Source organism: Onychomys torridus, chromosome 7, assembly GCF_903995425.1.
Source record: "Onychomys torridus chromosome 7, mOncTor1.1, whole genome shotgun sequence".
In the NCBI taxonomy this organism is placed as follows: domain Eukaryota; kingdom Metazoa; phylum Chordata; class Mammalia; order Rodentia; family Cricetidae; genus Onychomys; species Onychomys torridus.
Genome location: NC_050449.1, coordinates 23,321,248 through 23,344,117, shown reverse-complemented (window position 1 = coordinate 23,344,117; position 22,870 = coordinate 23,321,248). Strand labels below are relative to the sequence as shown.

At 41.6% G+C, this 22,870-nt stretch overlaps 1 protein-coding gene across 5 annotated transcripts in view; it reads right to left on the bottom strand.

The window, feature by feature from the left end:
• Opcml (opioid binding protein/cell adhesion molecule like) overlaps positions 1-22,870 on the bottom strand; it is a 1,142,273-nt gene that overhangs the window by 218,212 nt on the left and 901,191 nt on the right. The window lies entirely within an intron of this gene.

Genomic DNA, 22,870 nt, shown 5'->3' with positions numbered 1-22,870 from the left:
ACAACAGTCATGGGCAACATAGTCTCTAGCTTCATGGAACTTGAGGCCCAGTAGGGAGGGATATATTTGTTAAAAATTTAGGAAAACATAGGTAATTGTAAAACAAGTGTTCTGAAAAGATACATGGAATGTTGTGTGAACTCACAATGGGAAGCTGTTTAAATGAGACATTGCTAAGGAAGTGGTAGATAAGTTGAAATCTGAAAGGTACTCAGAGTCAATGAAGTAAATGGAGAGAGAAGTATATTTAGACTGGAAATGGAAAAATGTATAGAACCAGAGGCAGTTGAGAAAGAGCTTGTGAAATTCAGAAAAGAAACCTCTTGGTAGGAATGCTAACTCTACAGGGTTTGTATTTTGGAATCAAGCCCTAGAGGCATCTGTGGATCAAAGCTCCAACCAGTGAAGAGTATACTGTGTAATATAAATAATAAACATAAACATAATAAACATAAATAATAATGTTTGAAACACAGTGGTGTGTGTGTGTGTGTAGTTGCACATTAGATTTGTTTTGTTTAGTATTTTTTTTTTCTTTTCAACTTGCCACAATCCAAAGTCATCTGGGAAGAGGGGACTTCAGCTGAGAAATGCTTCCATCAGATTGGCATGTATGCAAGTCTATGTGGCATTTCTTTGTTTAATGGTTGAGATGATCAGTATCATCCCTGGGCAGGTGGTCCTGGGTTTTATAAGAAAGCAAGCTGAGTACACCCTGGGGAGCAAAGTAAGCAGTGTTCTTCCATGATCTCTGTTTCACTCCTGCCTCCAGGTTCCTGCCTTGAGTTCCTGTCCTGACTTTGCTTCATAATGGATTATAATATGTAAGATGAAATAAGCTCTTTCCTCCCCAAGTTGCTTTTGTTCATGGTGTTTTATCACAGTAATAGAAACCTAACTGAGACATGGCTGCAGAGGCAATAGGAGATGGTCTAGAGAAGGTGTGAACTGGACACCAAAAATGAAGACATAAAATTGGGAGAACTACTATTAAACAAATATGGAGAAAGAAGAAACGATGGGAATGTAAGTTCTGGATATAAGTAGTAAAGATGGTTACACAATAATACGCATATACTAACACAACAGAATTATAAACTTACCACCAACTAAAATAGCACATTTTGTATTACGTATAATTCACTATTATAAAAGCAATCAAAAAGACTAAATGTCAATAAAGTTAGTAGATTTGGAGGAGTTCATGTGACTGACAGTGGTACCCTGTATCTGATTGCTGGGAATAGAGGTACAAAGGTATAAACACAGTTAATAATTTTTTCTTTTAAATGGCCAGGCAGTGGTGGTACATGCCTTTAATGCCAGCACTTGGGAGGCAGAGACAGCAGATCTCTGTGAGATCAAGGCCAGCCTGGTCTACGGAATGAGTTCCAGGGCAGGTTACAAAGCTACAGAAAACCTTGTCTCAAAAAAAAAAAAAAATGTCTTTGGTGTGACAGAAACAGGCTAGCTATCTACCCAGAGTTTCACCCTTTTGTTGGGGGTACGAAGTTGAACTACATTTTCTAGCTTGTCAGGAAGTTACAACCAAAGATTGAGAGTGCCCCCATAAACATCCAATTGGTTAGAAGCCTGGCCCATAAAAGAGAAGGAAAGAAATAAAAAATACACCCAAGGAAACACAGCTTTTATATTGGGTCTTTACCTTACCCTCCAGCCTGTCTGCTACTTATTTCCAACCATGTTGATACTTTTCACCATGTTTTGAAGATGGCAGAACCTGCATCAACTTATATTATTAAATATCAGCATGGCCCTTGGCCCCTTGCCTTCCCTCACTTCCTGACAATGAAGCATATGAGCAAGCAATGGGTTTTTTATTATAAATTAAGCCACTAAGATTTTGAACTATAAAGAGCTGAAATTTCTTTATTTGATAATTTTTATATGCTGGCTTGTGTCCCCATGAAAAAGTCACATAAAGGCATAACTCCAATGATATAGTCTTTTGAGAAAGTTCTTAAGGGATGCAATTAAAATCAAATGGGGTTGTAGTAAGATCTCTAACCTTTCTGCTAGAGTTCTCTCTCTCTCTCTCTCTCTCTCTCTCTCTCTCTCTCTCTCTCTCCATATACCCAGAAAAGGCCATTTGAAGACACAAGAAGATGCTGTCAGCAAACAAAGGAGAACACCCCAATCAGAAAATATCCTACTAGCATCTTGGCTTTAGGTTGATTCTCAGCCTTTGGGACTGAGAAAATACATTTCTATTGTTAGGACAATGACCTTGTGATATTTCATTATAATGTTTCAAAGAGGTTATGATGGGCCCATGGGTTTAAGAGGTGGAAGGAAACAAAGCTGTATAGGAATACAGTTGTACTTTTAAATCAAGACCCTAGGTGTTTGGCCGTGCCAATCACTGGGACAGGGAACCATGTGGTGACCAGGCCTAAGCTCCATCCTAGATATGAATAAGAACACACAAGAGAAGAGGTCAAATTAGTCTAGAAAATAATTGGTATCTAATAAGTAAGTAGGTATATTGGTCAGGGTTCTGTACAATAACAAAATTAATAGTGTGTGTGTGTGTGTGTGTGTGTGTGTGTGTGTGTCTGTGTGTGTGTGTGTGAAATTTATTAGATTAGCTTATGTTCCATGCTCTGTGAGGTCCAACAGTGGATGTCTTACACTGGAGAGGGTGAGTATCTGGTAGCTGTTAGTCCATGGGGTTGGATGTCTCAGCAGTCCCAGTGTAGAACTCAAGGATGAGACTCTAGGCCCTAGGAGATTCCTAAAAAGCTTTGTAGGTCTTTGGTCTACACTGGAATCCTGAAGAAGCTGGTTCTAACGTTAGCAAAGAGATGTCACAGCAACAGGGTAGATGAACGAACTTGCTAGTGATAGTGAGATCAAGCAGGCAAAGAGCAAACGATTCCTTCTTCCATGTCTTTTCATGTGGGCTGGCACCAGAAGTCATTGTTCATGTGGAGGATGGGACTCACTGCTCGAAATATCTGATCAAGAAACTCCCTCTCAGGAGTATCCAGTCATTTGCATTTTAGTTATTTCAAAATATAGGCAAGGCTAGCCTTAGCCACCACAAAACAAAATTGAATGGATTTGATGAAGTAGTGCCTAGGTATACAGGAGGCATAGACCCACCCAGAACACCTTAGGATATCGAGGGTAAAGAGAGACCACTTTTCTTCTGGTGCACCATTTGCAGAAACGAAGGCCTTCTTTTTTCAAGATTATCTATTTTTATTTTATGTGTATTGCTCTTTTGTTTGCATTTATGCAAGTGAGTGGTGTGTGTACCTGGTGTCTACAGAAGCAGAAGAGGATGCCAGATACCCAGAAACTAGAGTTAAGGACAGCTGTCAGCCATCATGTGGGTGCTTGGAATAAAGCCTGGTCCTCTGTACATGCAGCAATTGTATTTAGCCACTGATCCATCTCTTCAATCCCAGGTTTTAATTTTTTTTAAATAAAAGCAACATAAAAAAGCCAGAATCATGACTTCTCTTGGTTGGTGGCCCATCTTTATTAAAAATATAATTATAAGTACAAACATTAGAATTTGGAGGAGTGGTTCATTTAATTCTGTTGAGCAAATGTCACTGTGAGCCATCCTCTACTGTGTATTGCTGGGGTGGACACAGCCAAGCTGTCTGTCCTCCCAGTATGGATCCTTCAGTGTTGGAAGGTGACAGAACACTCCTATAAAGGCAGATGGTGGTGCTTTACAGTGACTGATCATCATTACGTAGCACAGGATCTAACAGTGATGATGAGCAATAGATTGCAGCTTATTCTTTCATATAGTAGCTGTTCATAAACACAGTGAGGTGAATGAAAACATGAAATAAAGGGTAGGTATGAAAGGGTTCTTTATATTATACACAGAAGCACAACTATAAAAATATATATTTATACATACATACACACATACATACATACACACACACACACACACACACATATGTGTGTGTGTGTGTGTGTGTGTGTGTGTGTGTGTGTATATATGGAGAGAGAGTTGTATAAACTGTTTCATTGTCCAGCAATGAAAATCTGAATCTCAGAGCATGAATGAAATTCAGAGACAATCTACTTCCACAACTTTATTTATCATGAGACAGATGCTAGAAAGTTAATCACATCTAAGCACAATTGATGGGGTACTGGGGGTCATCTTCTAGGTACTTTGACTCACATATTATTCCTATAACCAGGTGGTTATTTTCTTTGAGAAGTTTAAGAAGACTCTTACATTTTATATATACTGGAACACGATGGTACCTGCATTGCTAAGAAGGAACCAAAAAAGAACTGGGACCCCTGCGGTTTTCAACCCACAACGAAAGAGGAGGGAGGCTTGTGGTCTAAAGACTCATTTCAGTGAGAGATGTGTGGAATATATTGAGAGAAGCAGAGGCACCAGAGAATGCTCACTGAGGAGAACTCTCCAGCAGCTTGCCAGAGGGCATAAGATCAAAATCAAGAGGCAGCAGTCTCAACTTTTCACCTAACTAGGTGCAAGGTGACCCTCAGGAGAAGCAAGAGCCAATAAGGCAAGAGCCCAGCTGGATGACTCCTGCTCTTGGAGCCATCCCTCTGACACCTGGGCTTCTTGCTGCTCCCTATAAATCACACTCCCTGTTCTTCAGCGGAAAAGCAACCATTGCCTAGCTGTGTTCAGAGAACTTCAAGTTGCCCCTGAATCCAGTCTTTCCACTGTGGAGAGCAGAACTGGGCATAATCACCTTGCTTGCAGCCCAATTCTATGTAAATATATGCAAATGTCCTGGCAGAGTTGGCCTGGCCCTCAGGCCTTCTAAAGAGGCCTCTCCTGCTTCAGAGCAGTGCCCTTGCCCATTTAGAGGGAGCTGGATTAAGACACTGGAGTATGGAGGGAATGAGCGGTAACTTTGGAGTAGTTATAACAAGGAGAAGTTAGTTAAGCGCCACCCCTCGTGAATAAGCAAGCCTGGACTGAGATACAGAACCTGCTGGGGTCACATGCCATTGCTTTTCTCCACAGTAGCTATAACCTAGGGACCATTCAGTCACCACAGACAGAAAATCACTGCGAGGCAATAGCTTTTGAGGAAAACAGGGGCATGTTCCAAATTGTATTACACCCAGAAATTGTTTCCTCCTTCCTAACATCAACAGACTATAAAACCACTCTTGCTTCAGCCACAGTGGGCACTTTGCAGCTGATGTTTCTTCTGAGCCTTAGAAAACATGGTCTCTTAGCCAGAATTGCCCTCATATTCCATAGATCTCTAAGTTCCATGGCAAGAGACACAACAGTGTCCCAGTGTTACCAGCATACTCTTAGCATGAGGTCTTTCTCTTTTTCTCTTTCTTTTCTTTTTCTTTCTCTTTTTTAAACAAGGTTTCTCTGTAAAACAGTCCTGGCTGTTCTGGAAGTCACTCTGTAGACTAGGTTGGCCTGGAATTCACAGAGATCTTCCTGTCTCTGCCTCCTAAGTGCTGGGATTAAAGGCATGCACCATCACCACCACTGGGCATAGCCCAAAGTCTCTAACCAAAGATGCTGGGCAGTAAGGGTTGCACTGCAAATGCCAGTGAGTGGTAGGAGGGTGGGATGGAGGGTGTGGAACAAAGCACTCAGAACACAATAGTCAGCAGAAGAGTGTCTCAACTCCTGTGTGTGCAATATGTGAGACAGAAAGACAGATACCGCTGCCTCTTGCTCATTATGTGAAACTGAGAGAGTTGACCCTGTAGGAGAACATAGTTGAGTAATGGATATAAATATATATATATATGTATGTATGTATGTATATATGTGTATGTGTGTGTGTGTGTGTGTGTGTGTGTGTGTGTGTGTGTATACACACTCTGGAGAGAGGCTGATCAAAAGATTCAACATCTCATTACATAGAAAAAATAAGACTAAGTTCTGGTATTCTGCTATGTGATAAGGTGACTATACTTAACAATAATGCACTGTAAATTCCAAAATCACTAGAAAGGACAGTTTTAAATGTTACCATTGGCTGGGCGGTGGTGGCACATGCCATTAATCCCAGCACTTGGGAGGCAGAGGCAGGCGGATCTCTGTGAGTTAGAGGCCAGCCTGGTCTCCAAAGCGAGTTCCAGGAGTTCCAGGAAAGGGGCAAAGCTATACAGAGAAACACTGTCTCGAAAAACAAAAAACAAAAACAAAAAAAAGTTACCATAAACAGATGGTAACTATATGAGGTGATTGACATAGGAATTACTTTGATCATTATACAATGTAAATATGTAATGAAATAAGCATAAATAAGTACAGTCAATTATGAATCAATTAAAAATTCAGCCACATTACACACAGTACCATCTATACAATGTACAATTTGTTGATTATTTTTGCATGTCCAGATGTGCTTGAGTCAATTTGTTTTAGTTCAGTTCAACCAAATATTTTTATCTTTTATCGTTAAATATTGACTGGGTGCTCAGAAGACACCAGCCACATTCAATAAGTATTGTTGAGCATCTAATCAATGTTTGCCCTATGTTATGCAGTAAAGGCAAACCCTTTTCTGTCATGGGGAAGTATCACTTTTTCCCTGGTCTTGTGGTACCTGTGGTTTGGTGGGGAAATCATACAACAGTGACAAGTGCATGCTGTAACAGCCCTCCCTAGCTGCTTTGGAAGTTAGGAAGGCCTGAGAGCAAGTGGCATCTCTCCAGAAGTTGACAATGGCAGGGCACTGTGCTGGGCAGGGAGGAGTAGGTGGGGTAAAGAGAGGTTGACTGCTGGGCCAGCAGGAGTGAGCAATGCCAGGCTCCCTGAAGAATGGGTAGATGACAGTAAGCTGAGGGCAGTTTTCTATCAGTCTATCAGATATCTGATGTGATCAAAGGACAAGAGAAAATGGTTATTTTGCCTTGGTTTGGATCCTCCTTTCTCTGATTCAGCAACTGTGTTGCTTGTGGTCCTGTGATGACATGGCTCAGCATGATGAGGGCACAGACAAGAAGAAAACTGCACATCTTTGTCCAAGAAGTGGTGGACACAACCAGAGTGTCACAATTCTCTTGCAGTATGTGGCTCCAATGTCCCAAAGCCTCACATTAGCACCTGACTCTTAATATCCACCAGATAGCAGGAGCACCAAGCTGGGCATTAACCCTGGAGCCTGGATCTCAGTGGGACAAATAAGGTCAAATTCTAGTGTGTCACCATCTCCCTATGCTTTTGGTGACCATCTGGGCACTTGTGCCCTGGCAAAGGCCCAGAGAAGAGCAGCATGTCCCTACTGCGATCTCTGGCTCTTGTGACTCACAGTAAGAAGGCCAGCTGCTCCTTAAGGTATGGGTCCAGCATAACTGACCCCTCCCATAGACAGTTGGCTTGTACATTGCCCTGGGCTCATGTCAACTGGCCAGGCTCAGATGGCATATGGTAGAAAGGCTAAGGTAGGTCACAGCTTCAGAGGCATCTGTTCTACCTTACTCAGCAAGTATCCAGAGTGATGCTCAAATGACTTTAGACTTGACATAGCACCATTACCTGAATATGTATGTTCCCACGGGGCATGTGTAAAAGTACTAAAGAATACCACAGCTGAAATGAAGACAGGACCGAATTTCTGACCACAGTTGGAATTTGCCCATGTTCAAGTTTACTTTTTCTCCTTGGATGCATCTTCTGCCCACAGCTGCCATCTTCATCTCCTCTGAGGGCAAGGAGGCTGCAAACACTCAGGAAAATCTGCTAGGTCTGAGGGGTTTCCAGCTTCCAGTGGGTACTTTTTCAAAGTGAGTTTCCTTTGAAAGCTGTCTGGGCACCTGCTGGTTGCCTCCTGGTCTTTCTCAGAGCTATCCTTGGGCGTCTTTTTAATGGGCTGACCTTAATTGCATTTTCTTGTGTGTGCCGTGGCAGTCAGCATGTAGTTTAATAAAACATTTTCCAGCTGTTGGGCCCCATTCTTCCCTCCCCCCACATCTTACACACTGGAAGATTTTAAGGCTTATTTTTAAGGTGATTGATTTGGTATGTTTTCCACTTTCTTTCCTGCTGTGGGGACATTTTACCTCTATGTGTGATAATTTTTTTAAAAGAACTTTGATTTTCCTGTCCCCTTACTTCCCACCCTGCTGGTGCTGAGCTAAGGAGCAGGAAGCTTTAGTCCTTGAGTAGCTATTTTGCCTTCTCTGCAGCAGCTGTTGGTACTTTCTGCATGGCCAGGGCTCAAGGCCTGTCACTTAATACTCATGTCTATGGGGTGTTGAAAGTGGGCACTCAAAAGATGTTATATGCAGTGGCCAGAGTTTCTCATTTTTTCTTTTCTTCTAAAAACTAGAGTGAAGTTTTCTTTTTGCATCTCATGTCATTTTATTGCGGGTGTGATAGCAGTTCAGGGAATTCATACCAAACAAAGATGCATTTTAGAAGATAACAGTGAGCCCATCAAGAAAGCTTGAATTTTCTTCTTCCTTAGCATGCCCCTGTGGTGCTGTGACATGACAAAGTTTCCTTAGGAAAGCAAAGCCTTTGATGGAGACTAGGCAATTATTTCTCTTTTGGTACTAAGTGGCCTGCTTCATCTTGGGGTGAGTGGAAAACATTCCTATCCCTATCCAGTAGTTGATCTCAGCTCAGCACCTCTTGCTTTCTCCCATGTACTCTCCCCATTCCTGTGCTTCCCTCGCCTCCAGCTGTGTCCTCCATCCAGTACACTGTGTCTTCTGAGACACCTCCAGGACACCTCTTTCCCTGGTGTTTCTTTCCTATGCCTCCCAGGGCAATTTCTCCTCCTCTGTGTCCATATTCCTAGACTCTTTAGCGTCTTCTCAGACTACACATCTAGCATTGTCTTAATTGCTTTTCCTGTTGTGGTGATAGAACATACCAACAATAGCAATTTAAGGGAGAAAGGGCTGATTTTTGCTCTAGGTTTGTGGTTATAATCCATCATGGCAGGGGAGTCACAGTAACCGGAGCTGGAAGCACCAGGTTGTATTATGTCCATAGTCAGAGAGAAATGGATGCTAGCACTCAGCAAGCTTTCTCCTCTTCATACAGTCTAGGACCCAAGCCCAGGAAACCGCTGGGCCCACTTTCAGGGTGAGTCTTCCTGCCTCAATTAATTCAATCAAAAGAGTCCATCACAAAGCTAGAGGCTAGCCTAGTCTAGAGAGTTTCTCCCAGATGTGCCTCCAGGGTGATTCTAAACTTGCCAGCTTGGTAATCAATATTAACAGCCCAACACATTAGGCTAGGTTTTCCTTGTGTTGGGGAGCTATGTGCCAAGGACTGTGTCCATGCTTCCAATAACAAATCAAACCACTTATCTGCATCTTAGAACAGTCAATTGATTGCTAGCATTTTTCCCCCTCTGCAACATGTAGTGTAGAGAGGGTGTAGGTTCACATTTGTGATCACATCTCAGGTCACACAGAGCTTTGGACAAACTGGTTGGTTCATTTGGATTTATCCTTTGATATTCCTAGAACAAGGTGGACCTCTTAAACTGAATTATAAATTCATTTAGCCTCTGTACTGTGCCCTAAAATCTCTAAAAGAGCCAACAACAATTCTAAACTTAATGAGCATCTCTTCTATAAGATAGAGATTATTCTTTTCTGGGATTGACCTCAATTTAGGTGGCATTCTGAGTGCAGGATTTCTGCAGCTTTGTTAACAGCCATTCATTCATCATACCCAGGAAACTCCCTTCTGTCTTCAACTAGTAAATATCCCATGACAAAACCTCAACACTCAGAGGATGCATGGTTCACTTATCCAGAGATGTTCCATAGCCCAGTAGCTGTCATATTATTTTGACACTATGAATTCTACCTAAACAGAAATTAAGGGCAAATAAAGAAGATTAAAAAGAGAGAAAGAATTGAAAAGAGAAAAGAAAAAAAAGAAAAATTGAGAGAGAGAAAGAGAGAGAGAGAGAGAGAGAGAGAGAGAGGAGAGAGAGAGAGAGAGAGAGAGAGAGAGAGAGAAGAAGAAGAAGAAGAAGAAGAAGAAGAAGAAGAAGAAGAAGAAGAAGAAGAATCTCTATTTCAACAATATCTTCTTTTAAAGCTGTTTATGATAAAAGGGATTAGGGAGGTAGAATTCCAGCTATATTAAATTAAATCCCAGACCCTTGTTCTCAGACACATGCAGGACTGAGAGCATCAATCCCACCATGACAAAACAGCCCCTGGGAAAAGGACTCCTCCTGGCAGTGTGCCACTTGCCACTTATAAAGTGTTAACCATGGTAATGAACCCATCCAAGAGACATATCAATAATGACATGAAGAGACACGTTTATTGTTGATTGTTGAGATGGTGGCAGATTTATTGCTAGCTTGCCAGGAGGGAGGGTTTGGCCCAGCAATGGTGCAATTAAAAACAAATTGAACACAGGGACAAAGAATCAATAATCTAACAGGGCAACTTTTAGTTTGCAAAATACAAATATAAATTAATTGACCTGAACACAGTTGCTAACTGGCCATTTATGTCTGCTAGCTGGCCAATCAGAGGACATAATCCACACATTAAATTCATTGCAGCAGGCTGGGTTTGTACACTTCAAGGTATGTCTGCCAGGGCAGCCATTGGGGGACAGCTTGTTTGAGGGTGATTTCCAATGCCACTAAAGAAAAATGACTGAGTGACAACATTTGTCCAGAAGGTCTAAATTATAGATTGTCTCCAAAGGTTTCACTAAGAATTTATTTATCCAGCAACTACATTGTTGATGCCTACAGTGTAGTATAGCCTATCCCAAGCACAAAGAAGTAGAAGATAGGCCGGGCAGTGGTGGCGCATGCCTGTAATCCCAGTACTTGGGAGGCAGAGCCAGGTGGATCTCTGTGAGTTGGAGGCTAGCATGGGCTACCAAGTGAGTTCTAGGAAGGGGCAAAGCTACACAGAGAAACCCTGTCTCCAAAAAACAAAAAGAAGAAGAAGAAGAAGAAGAAGAAGAAGAAGAAGAAGAAGAAGAAGAAGAAGAAGAAGAAGAAGAAGAAGAAGAAGAAGAAGAACAAGAAGAAGAACAAGAAGAAGAACAAGAACAAGAAGAACAAGAAGAAGAAGAAGAAGAAGAAGAAGAAGAACAAGAAGAAGAAGAAGAACAAGAAGAAGAAGAAGAAGAAGTAGAAGATAAATCAGGCATGTCATTGTTCCTGATGAGGCCTTTACTTATCTCCTGTGTGTTCCCCAGCAAATCCATCCTTTGACACATTTTTCCTCTCATAAGAACAATTGATATTTTTCTCACTATTGCACACAGTAATAATTAGAACATATTTCAGATATTTTGGTATTATGGTTATGGATTGCTAAAATCTAATGTAAAATTTTTTTAAAGAGATGCTTATGTGGTCATGCTAATTCAGACTGGCATCCCTAAGCAATACCTGTAGTAAAAATCATGAAATCACCTCTTGCTCTTGTCTTCAAATAAATTATGAGAAAAGAAAAAGAGAGAGTTAGATTAACCAATTACTGAAACTTTATTAAAAATGCACAAGTATCTAAGGTAGTGCAGGCAATTGTTTAGTGGTTGGAGTTGTAAAGACAGTCTGTGTCTTTGGGATTTACTAGCTCTACAATAGTGTTTGTAGTGTGAAAGACCCTAGTTGTATGTAGCTATCCTAAGTCAGTTCAATTACAATTAAGTATGACTTAGAATTCAGAGCCTCAGTTATAATAGCAGTATTTTGCCTTCTTATTCGCCATGTGTGGCTGCCATCTCCATGTTAAAGAACAAAAATACAGACATTTCCTTCATGATGGGGGTCTAGTGGGGAACACAGCTTTTGTAAGATTTAAAAATCGAGAGAGAAGCAGGACAGTCAAAACAAGCTTTGTTGGAGGGATGGAAGGAGTCCTGGCTGCTAGGGATGAGGGACTGTATGGACAAATGTGAATACGGCAGTATGTAGGATGCCACAGTGGAGAAAGAAGGATTCACATGGAAACCAAAGAGTGGCCCCTGGATCCTCAGCATGCACAATGATGATCTAAAAGGTTCAGATCATGTCATTATCAGAAGCAAGTCATTAGCAATTCATCACATATTTCATGATAACTAGTCGGGAGGACTCTCTGATTCTGCCCAGCACAAAGAAATGATAAATGTCTGAAGTGATGGATATGCCAATTACCCTACTCTGATCCTCATGCATTGTTTACATATACTGAAATGTCACAGTGTGCACCATAAAAATTCACAGTTACTGTGTGTCAATTAAAACAAAAAATACATTTTAAAAATCTGAGCATGTGCATCAGTAATTCCTCAGCAATGTTGTCAAAATAACTCAAGATGAGAAAGAAATTGACCATAGAGTGTCAGGATGGGATAAGCCAGCGGAGGATGCGAGTCTTCACTATAGGAGTACTCTTAAGGAACAAAAAGAAGAGAAAGGAAAGACAGGAGAGGGAAGAATTAAACTCAAGTCAAAGTTTTACATGAAGATGCCATTTCCACAAACATGATTGTGAATCTAGAGGAGAGAAGAGGTTTTGGAGTCAAGAAAGAGAGTTCAGTGTGGAGCATGTGGCAATGCCTAGGCTGAGGGAATGAGAAAGTGGAGTTAGAGAAGACACTCTGAACAGGGAATGGAGCTATGGAGCCAGTATGAGCTCACAGAAGGAAGTTATGGTTACCAAGTTGAGAAAAGTGGGGGGGGAGGGGGAAAGGCCTAGGAAAGACAGACCTAGGCTCAATAGTTCCACAGAGAGCAAGACTCCAAGAACAGCAGATTCTGAGCCCATAACCATGCAGGCCAGTCACACCTGCTTTGAGAAGATCTGAAAAGCAGAGGAATGCCCTCCCAATGGTTGGGGGATAGGCTGTCACTCACTGTAGACTGAACTTAACTAAAATCCTAGCCCTGGACTTCCCAGCTAGTGGCCTAGGACAACATCCATGGCCTTCCTGATCCTGTTTGTTTTTACATTCAAAAATTAGGAAAAGTATTGCTATCTTCTGAGGTTAACTGGAAAATAGAATCAAGTCAAAGGATATCCACATCCCTCAGTGAACACTGGTCAAGGTTATGACTATTTAGAAAGGTTCTTGTAATGGTTGCCTTATGATAACCTTGCTTGACTTCTACTTCTCCACAAATAGAAGAAAATTTCGAGAGAAATAATAGTCAAAGACTTTGGGTATTTTTTTTCTTGAGAAGCCAAAATAGAACCAAGCACCATGGGTAGTTACTATTGTTATTGTTCTTGGAACTTGACACATGCTAACTAGATGCTCAAAGTTGTGTTAAAGGGATTCAGGTCGGAGGCTCCAAGAATGGAGCCACTTGCTCTCTTGTGGAAGATATTACTACTCTGAAGTAAATTTCCCCTGATGCCAAACTATGAATAATACCCCTGGAGGGTGGTTTCAAGTGTTGCTATGTTAGGGTATGGTGTGACTAAACAGGAGTGTAACAAACTGAGGTGGATTAAGAGAATTGATGACATTACTAATTCACCCTTCTGAAGTATAGTTGCTCTTCTGCTCACAACACCAGAATGTGTGAGAAAAGACCTTTGTGCTCATAGGAACTGTTGGCTGACTGGCTTCTGAGAACATAAGCTGAGATCATCATGTAAACTGAAGAGAACACAACAGACATTTCATTTCCCCTCCTTCTCCACACAGAGATGATCCTGTGAACAAGCTTGCTTTGACTTTGGTGTATTTAATTCTGCGGCAGACGAGGCAGATGACAGACCCAGGCCCTGCCCCTTCTCTTCCTGGCTTCTGCTTCTGTACATATCTCCTAAGCAGATGCCAAGACTGGCAGCACCTTCCTGGATCGTGTCAGAACTCAGTCTCAATCCAAAACCAGCCCACATGCTTCCCAAGCCTGGACTCCAACGGAAGACAGAGGGATGTCCTTTTGGCAGATATGTCAACCACCTCTGTCTTTGGCAACGAATTCATCCTGTGTCAAATCTGTTCGAGTCTCATTTACCTTGGAAAATGTCATCTCTTCATATTACTACCTTGAATAGAGGACAGCCACTGCAAAGGACCAAGTGGTTCCCACTTCCCTTCTACATAGAAGTTGACCAACCGACCACCATATGCAGGAGAGGGTGGCACGGAGTTTCAAAGTCCACAGGAGAAACAGACTTGAAACTTTTCAATACTATGTGAATGTAAATGTGTGCAAATACAAAAGTGCTTGAATGCTAAGGTCTCCATTCTGAAGCAGTGGAACAAAGCTCAATATTTCTCCTCACAGTAATGTGGGAACGGGTCTGATTAAAAAGGAAAACATCTTTTCTATAAATGTGTTTTGGACTGTATTGTTATAGACTGTACATCATATCATGAAAGGCATCCCAACCTGGGAGATTAGGTGCATCAGATGAACATCATTTCAATTCAGGCTCCAGGGGTATCAAGTTCAGATCACAGCTGACTAAACCAATCTGAGATCAGAGATCTGTTGTCCAGAGTCCAAGTGTGGACCTCATTCTGAATCCCAGGTCGGTAGAGACTGCTGGGGTCAGGCACAGGAGAAGCATGCATAGTCCTTACTGTCAACTTCACTGCATTTTGGAATCATCTAAGACACATGCCTTGAGTATATCTGTATGCTTACAGGCATGCTTCACTGAGGAGGTGGGCTGGGTGCCCAGAACTGAGTAAAAGGGGGAAGGTGCAGGGAAGCCTGGTGTGCTCAGATTTCATCTCTTTCCTTCCTTGACTATGGAGGCAATGTGACAAGTCACCCCATCATCCTATCACCATGCCTTTTCTGCCATGATGGACTGAATTTCATTGAACCATAAACCAAAATAAACCCCGCTTAAGTCAAATCTGCAAAGTATTTTGGCAGAGCCAAGAAAACAAACAAGCAAACTATTAATATTCAGCTCTAGTCTGTGAAGGAAAGTTCCCAAGATACATTCCTTTATCATAGGCAGAGGGTCTCCTGAAAACAATAATGCCATCATTGATTCATTCTATGGTTTCAGTTGCCTTCTGAGTCACTCTGCTCCTTTAATAAACAATATGCAGGGCCCATGAGATCTCTTTGTAGGTCAAGGTGCATGCAAAGAAGACTGTTGACTGTGTCTGATCCACAGGAACCACAGGGTGGAAGGAGAGAGCTGAAACCTGAAAGTAGCCATAGTATGTGTGTGTCTGCGCGCACACACACACACACACACACACACACACACACACACACACACATGAAAATGTAAGAAAAAGAAGAAACGTAATAGAGGTGATGTACAGGATGACAGATAGATAGATAGATAGATAGATAGATAGATAGATAGATAGATAGATAGATAGATATAGATAGATGATAGATAGATAGATAGATAGATAGATAGATAGATAGATAGATAGATAGGTGAATGGATGATAGGTAGATAAACAGACAGTCAGACAGACAGACAGATACACACATACATACTAGTAAAACATTTTGGTGTGAGTTTTCAGAGAAGAACCAGAGAAAAGAGATATCATTTTCTACCATTTCCAACCCAAAGGGTGGACAATATTCAGAGTCCCCACTAATGATGCTATCAAGAGGCCCCTAAATTCTAATGAGTTCAAATAAACTATAAATTAGTTTATGAGCAACATTTCTTAGTGTCCCATCAGTGGGGAAAAGTAGAAAAGACAGACAATCCCAGTTTCAAAAAATTCTTTTGAGAAATTATACTGAAGAATCATAAGGCAGAGAAGACAGACTTATCAGAAAGGACTTTGACATGGGCAATTCATCCCACCCCCACCTCCATGCAAAAGCCAAGGGAATGAAGCCCAGAGATGATCTTACATCATGTTATACTGTGGATCCTTTAACTTTTATGATTCATGTGCACAGACAAACAGAATGGCTGCTTATAGATCCTGGCTCAGAACCTTGTTTCAAAATGGAATATATGGACACAAAGAGAGAGGAGGTGGTGGAGGGGAAGGGGAAGAGCAAAGGAGAGAAAGAGAGAGAGAGAGAGAGAGAGAGAGAGAGAGAGAGAGGGAGGGATACAAACAGAGGATTTTAATTATTAATGTTTGTGTTTGTGTGTCTGTGTATGTTTGTGTAGTGTCTCAAGGGACAATTTATGAGAAATCAATTTTCTCCTTCCAACATGTAGGTCCAGGAAAAGGAACTCAGGTCGTCTTGCCCAGAAGCAGGTGCTTTTACCCACTGAACCATCTCACCAGCCCCTACAGAGAGGATTAAAGTGTGCATGATGTACAAAGAAAATCAGTTTTACTGCTTATCCCAGGATAAGAAGATTGGAAGGCAATGTCCTAAAGACATAGGCCTACAATGTTGAGAGCCAGGCTTAGGGTGGAGAGGAAGTTTTCTCATGCCCAGGCTTGTTCTTTTCTACAATTTCACCTTGCTCCTGTGAAGAATGAGTGTGATTATAATTTAAAGTCGAGGTTGAATAAATTAAATTTATTTCAGGTTGACTGCTTGCTTTTCTTTAAGCTCATAATTATACACGTTAATTCAAACGACTGTGTAATATTTGGGAGAGAAAAAAGCACGGGAAAAGGGGGTTTGGTTCAAAGCAGGAACTGCAAATGGTCTAGTCTCTGAAGAATGTTGTGCCCCATGGCTCTGCCCAACACAGCCTGCTGTAAACCCTCCACCCCAGTGCCAGTTCCCTGACCCCTGAACCTTCGCTTCAGCATCTGCTTTTCTCCCTAGCACCTTCAGAACTTGCTTTTCCCATAAACGGCAGCAGCATTTTCCTGCCTCTTCACTTAACTCTACGTTAGCAATGTGACAGAGGGACACAATACAGGGGCATACAGAGCAAGAACTACCTAAATTAAGAGGTGCTTGGCCACTTCCCAGCCAGCCTAATTCATTCAAATCACTCCTGCCTCCCTGAATCTCAATTTCTTGCTTTATAGAGTGGTGACTTTCTGTTCTGTCTTCCAGGGATTTTTGTAAGGAATAATCAAAAGAGATAATGCATGCAAAGTGCCTTGTTGACTATTTGTATTTTGATAGCTTTTTCTCTGGTGCCAAAAGCTTAACCCAAATGAATAAATGTAGAGGAGGGAATTTAAAACACTTACTAGCTCTATCAGCTAGTACAGTTTCGATCTAAACCTCGGTTTCTTTATTTGTAAGAAATAAAGTTGATGCATATTGTGTGGCGTGGATGCAAAGATCAATTGAGATATAGTTAGAATATAATGTAGCCAATACCAAAGCTGACTGGGGCTCAATAGGAGTTGAGTGGGCAGAAAACCAGATTTCTTTACAAGTTAACTGAACGTCAGACATTAACTAAACAGTCTCCAGGTAAAAACACCCCAAGTCTTTTGTGTACACAGAAACTGCAGAAGCTCTTGGTAGAGTCTTGTATGTGTGACTTTAATAGTGTTCATGTTCCTCTACCTCTGTTTCATGTGTGTGTGTGTGGGTGCATGTGTGTGTATGCATTCCTGTGCTGTGTGCATGTGTATGGAGACCACAGTATTTTCCTCAATTCTCTCCACTTTATTTTTTGAGGCAGGGTCTCTTACTGTAGCTGGAGTGTGTTCATTCAGCACAAACTGGCCATTAAGCTCCAGGGATCCCCCTCCTCCCCAGTGCTAGGATTACATGCCTGCATCTTCATGTGCGTTCTGGGATCTGAACTTAGATTCTCATGCTTGCACGGCAAACACTTTACAGTCTGAGCTGTTTCTGCCTAGGACCCATCCCTTCTAAACCACTGCATAAATCTAGGCTTTGCAAAAAGCATGCATTCCATGAAGAGAAATACCTCACAGGCCACCGATTTCTATGCCAGCTGAGAGAATAGATCAAGAAGATCAGCACCCCTGAAGCAAAAACAGACCAAATTTCCCTACTGCATCCATTCCTAACAAGTAGCAACACCCCAGACCCCCAGCACTCACAGATCTGCTGAGGTTTCAGAATGTTGAGAGTTAATGAAGATTAGAATGACAATTAAATCCTGGATCCCCAAAGGAGTCAGGGTTTTCAGTACTTACATAGGATAAAATGGTAACATTTAAAATGTGTACCCCTGGAGGGATGAGCTACTAGAAAATTAATTATCTTCTTTCTGCCTCTCTCCAAGCCTCTTTGTGCCATTTATGGCAGCTTTGGAGTCCCTCCCTCACTGCTCACTTTCTTTTTGGAGCTTTGTCCTTAATTTTGAATGGTACAATTCAGTATCGGCAGCAAGAAACAAAACAAAATAAAACACAAGAAAAAAAAGAAAAAGAAACAGAGAAAAATTTCCATAGCTCTAGAGCAGAGAAGCAAGTAAACATGGCTGGTGGTAGAGGCATGGGAAGAAGCTGAGATGCAGACCTTACATTTGTATTTTCACAGTAACACTAAAGCCCCATTGAGGGAAAACCTCTGGTCAAGAGAATAGAATTTCTGGCCTGGGTGGAATCCTGATATTCCAGTTGGGCTGGATCAATCACTTGGCAAGGAAGCCACCCCTAGGAAGGCAGGGTCTCCTCATATGCCAAACTAAAAAGACAAGGGGAATGACTAGCCCTTTAATGAGATGCTGTATTTTCCTTCCCAGAGTCCTACATATAATGCTGTAACTTACTGCCTTGCTGCCCACTTTTCCTTTTCTTTTTTCTATCTCTTCTCTAAGCATGCTTTCCTTACCAGTTTGGGTGTTGTCAATATTTCTGGCTTCTTTATTCTTTCTCTACAGTCTCTTTGCCCTCCATTTAGCTGCTGGTCCACCATGTGACTCACCTCCATGGCGGCTTAAATGGCATGGCTTTTCCCTCCTCTTCTCCATTCTCTTCTCTGGACCGTGGCTGAAGTATGCAGCATGCATGCTCTGGGGTTTTATTTCTTTTAAATTTCAATAAAAAAAATGCCACTAGCTTCCATTTGAGTCCATTCCTGACTTTTTTTTTTTTTTAAATGAGACTACTAACCCCCAGAGAGGACCCTGATTTCTCTCTATCAATGTGGTTGTCATTCAAGACCCAGCACTACTCCTGGCTCACTGGGGACCATGGCAGGTCCCCAACTTCCTGAACTACAGTTATGGGTTACCTAATTTGCAAAAGGAGATAACAGTCAATGCACTGCTGCTTCCCAGAGTTTGTTAGGGGGGAATGAGGGGGTCAAATGAGACAGAGATTGTGAGCATCTTTGAACAGTACTAAATAAATGTGTGGAATCTGTGGCAGGCATCCCTATTATGACACACCAACTTAGCTTGTCATAGTCTAGCTGGCTCCCTCAGGGAACTTTTTCCATCTCTAGCCACTGAAACTTATCAAACAATGCCTGGCTTACTTCCCCACCCCTGTCTACTTGCAAAGGCTTCAGGATCCCTTGTTCAGATGCTGATACATTTGCTGAATCACCGCACAGATAAACACCCCCAAGTGCCTGCAGTGTCCCAGCATGCTAATTGATGGGGCTGGAGATAAATAAGTCATGATTCTTATTGTTCTCTAGGAAGAGTTAGCCTTAGCAGTTTAGCGACTATCAAGCTAGTAAACCCCTGACATGACATAATCTCAGACTCTGGTATCAAGCAACAACTGCACCTTTGTGTTACCACATCTATATGATGTTGTTCTTTCAGAATGTCACAGCCTTTTATCTCCATAGCTACTATCCAAGGCCACCATCATTTCTCCAATTAAAAAAATAGAGGTATTCTCATTTATCTCTTCCTTGTTCAAAGCATTAAGGAGCAATTTTCACCATTGCTCTTGAACAATATCTCCTAGGTGCCTCATTTCTCCAGGTAGATCTGTAGTCCAAACTCATGACACTGATTTGTATACTGGATGCAACTTGTTCTTTGTTCCTCTTGCTCCCTCACCCCCCTCTCCCCAGCCCCACAGTACATCCTTGATGAGGTTGCCTAGTGAATTTTCCTACTGAGATTAAGCTGACCAACAGCATAATCCTTCACTGCTCTGGGTTTCTTTTGCACTCTTTATACAGTCTAGACAACATTATTACACAGGCTTAGGTGGTAGCATAAAATGAACTCCTTAGTGGCCAAGAAGTACCTACGGGAACAATGGTTGAATTTTAATGAAGGTGGCTTACAAACAGGTAGACTTGGGACCCAGTCCCATCTGACACATGAAAAAAAAAAAAGTGCCCTTTATAATAGTCTACAAGGCATCAATAAACATAGCAGAGCATCTCTGAGGCCTGGACACTGCAGAAGAAATAAAATAAAAATAAAAAGCAAAACTAGATGCTTCAAGGGACACCCTCCCTTTTGCTAATGGCATTCAGTTCATAGCAGTAATGAGATATTAATATTGTCAAATAGACAGAAGATAAATAAATATTTTTTAAAAACAGACAAGTTGCATCTCGGAAATTTTTCAGTTTTTCTTATTGTAAAATCAATACCCATCAGCAGTTTGAAATTAAAGGCAAGATTAGGCCTCAGTTTTCTACATGCCTTATTGTATTCCAAAAGCTTTCTACTCGGTCAGATAAATCTTCTTTAAGAGGATTAGGAAACTTTCATTATCTTTATCTAACCTGAACTAACACCGAGTCTGAAAAATTAATCTATAGACTGGACAAAAGCCGATGGCTGCTGGAAAGATAGAGGACCTTGGCTTCTCTCTCACTGAGCAGCGAGAGCAACAGGGTTGCTGCATCTGCCCCCTGAGGATTCCACATAGCTCACCAGGATGGGCAGGAATGCTCTTGCCCAGCTCATGCTCTTGGCCTCTTGCTTAATAGAAAATGCCATGTGTGGAATGTCCTGGTAGCAGAGCATCCCTATCCTCCAGCCACCTACTGGCTTGTTTTTATACTCCACAAGGTCCTAGGAGGCCAGAACTATGTAGGGCTGGGCCTTGGATAAGGAGAATGGGAGGAGCTGACTTCTATGATAGGGAAGCTCTTGCCCCTGTACCCCAATTCTCACATTCTCCATGAGTCCCCCCCCCACCGCCAACAAACCTGATGACATTATAGGATTCCACACCACACTCTAGGAATTACCCAAAGAGCATTGTAGAGGCATCATTCCTGAAATCACTTCCTGTGAGCTCCAGGTGACCTGTCTCAGTTCTCACATACTTACATGTTTGTTTTATTCTTTTTTTTTTAAGCTGAGGATCGAACCCAGGGCCTTGTACTTGCTAAGCAAGCACTCTACCACTGAGCTAAATCCCCAACACATGTTTGTCTTATTCTGTTGATGTCGACAGCCTTTTTCTGTCCCAGTCTGTTTCTCTACAGCACCTGACAGCTTCTTTTTTTTTTTTCCTTTCATTTCAGCACCACACCCTCTGGATGTGAACACAACTGTGCTTTGAAGGCCATGGAGGTGTCACCTTCAAGGCTAAGAATCTTAGCTCCTGTGGAATCAAGCCTAAGTGGCAATCAGATATTGAAACATTCCAACCCATCTTCAATCACTAATCTCACCCAGTGTCTCCACTGTCCTTTAAGAGGGGACATGCCCATGCCTTTATTTCTAGATAGCAACCAATCTTGAATCTCCAAGCAGTTATCCTTACCCAATCCCCTCCCCTCTGGATGGGACATAGATGTTGAAACCAGCAACATCTGTAAATGCCCATGCCATGACAGGCTTTTTTGAATTTCTGAAATCATGTGGGGCAGGGAGAAGAACCAACAGATTGGACAGAAGCCAAGCTTTAGTGTTGTGTCTCTCAGAAGAGCTGTGGAGGAAGACAAGTTATGATAGACTTATCTCTGGCACAATACATCCATTGCAATGTGTCCACAGAGGTAGATGTGGATACTAAGCTGGTAATGGCTGCTCTGTCCAGAGGAAAAAGTGGGCATCTGAAATGGTTTAAGTGATTGAGTATGAAGAGACACTAACTCCCACCTACTATGGTCGATGAAACTAACTGAAATATGTTACATTTTATTAAAAAAACAAACAAACAAACAAAAATACCTCCTGGCTACAGAAGATTTGTATTCACATTTCACAATATAAAAATGAAAAGGCCAAGTGGTAGTGGCACATGCCTTTAATCCCAGCACTCAGAAGGCAAAGTCAGGTGGATCTCTGTGAGTTCGAGGCCAGCCTGGGCTACAGAGTGAGTTCCAGGAAAAGCACCAAAAGCTACACAGAAAACCTTGTCTCAAAAAAACCAAAAATAAATAAATAAATAAAAGGTAAAAAAAAAACTCAAAAAAATCTATTGAGTCTGTGGCAGATGGAATTTGATAAACTAAAATTGATAATAACACTCAGGCTCTCTTCTGAGAGCTCAGTGGATGTCTCTAAGACACCAGCTGGATGCTATGAGAGAGGACAACCCAAGCTTCTCATTTGGTGGAGGAAGGATGTGCCATTGGGTGATGGAGTTCTTCTGTTTGTGAGTTCATTCTTATCATAGTAACATAATGCTTTAAGCCATAATGACAATTGGGATAATTCAAAATAAGTTTATTTTGTTTGCCTTGCCTTAACATGGTCTTCAAAATCTTATGATTGCTATCTGTAATCAGAAAACACATGTGATACTATGCTTGGGCTAAACTAACTCAGATTTTTTGAAGAATGGACAATGATGTAAAAGCACTCTTTCTGCTCCTTTTAACTAGATGATTTCCACCATTGGCCTGGAGATACCCTCCTGACAAGTTCTCTCTTGGCTCCACTGTGGAGCTGGGAGGAAGGAGAAACATAGCAGGAAAGCCAAAGAGGACCTAACTGGCTAGAAATCAGCATCATTCTAGAGCTCACATGGCCAGCTTCACATCGATATCAGCCTTTTATTATGAAACAAGCCTTGGAGAAATAAAGGCCTCTGTGATTAATAGTGCATTTATCTGTGTTTGAATCCTGCACCAGGTTCAAATGCTAAGTTTCTTAAGAAAGTTCAACCTTATATGCACAAAAGCTTCCTGGTGAGAACAAAGGGCTAGAGAAATAAAGAAAAAATTTCAAAACTTCTAGAAGATTT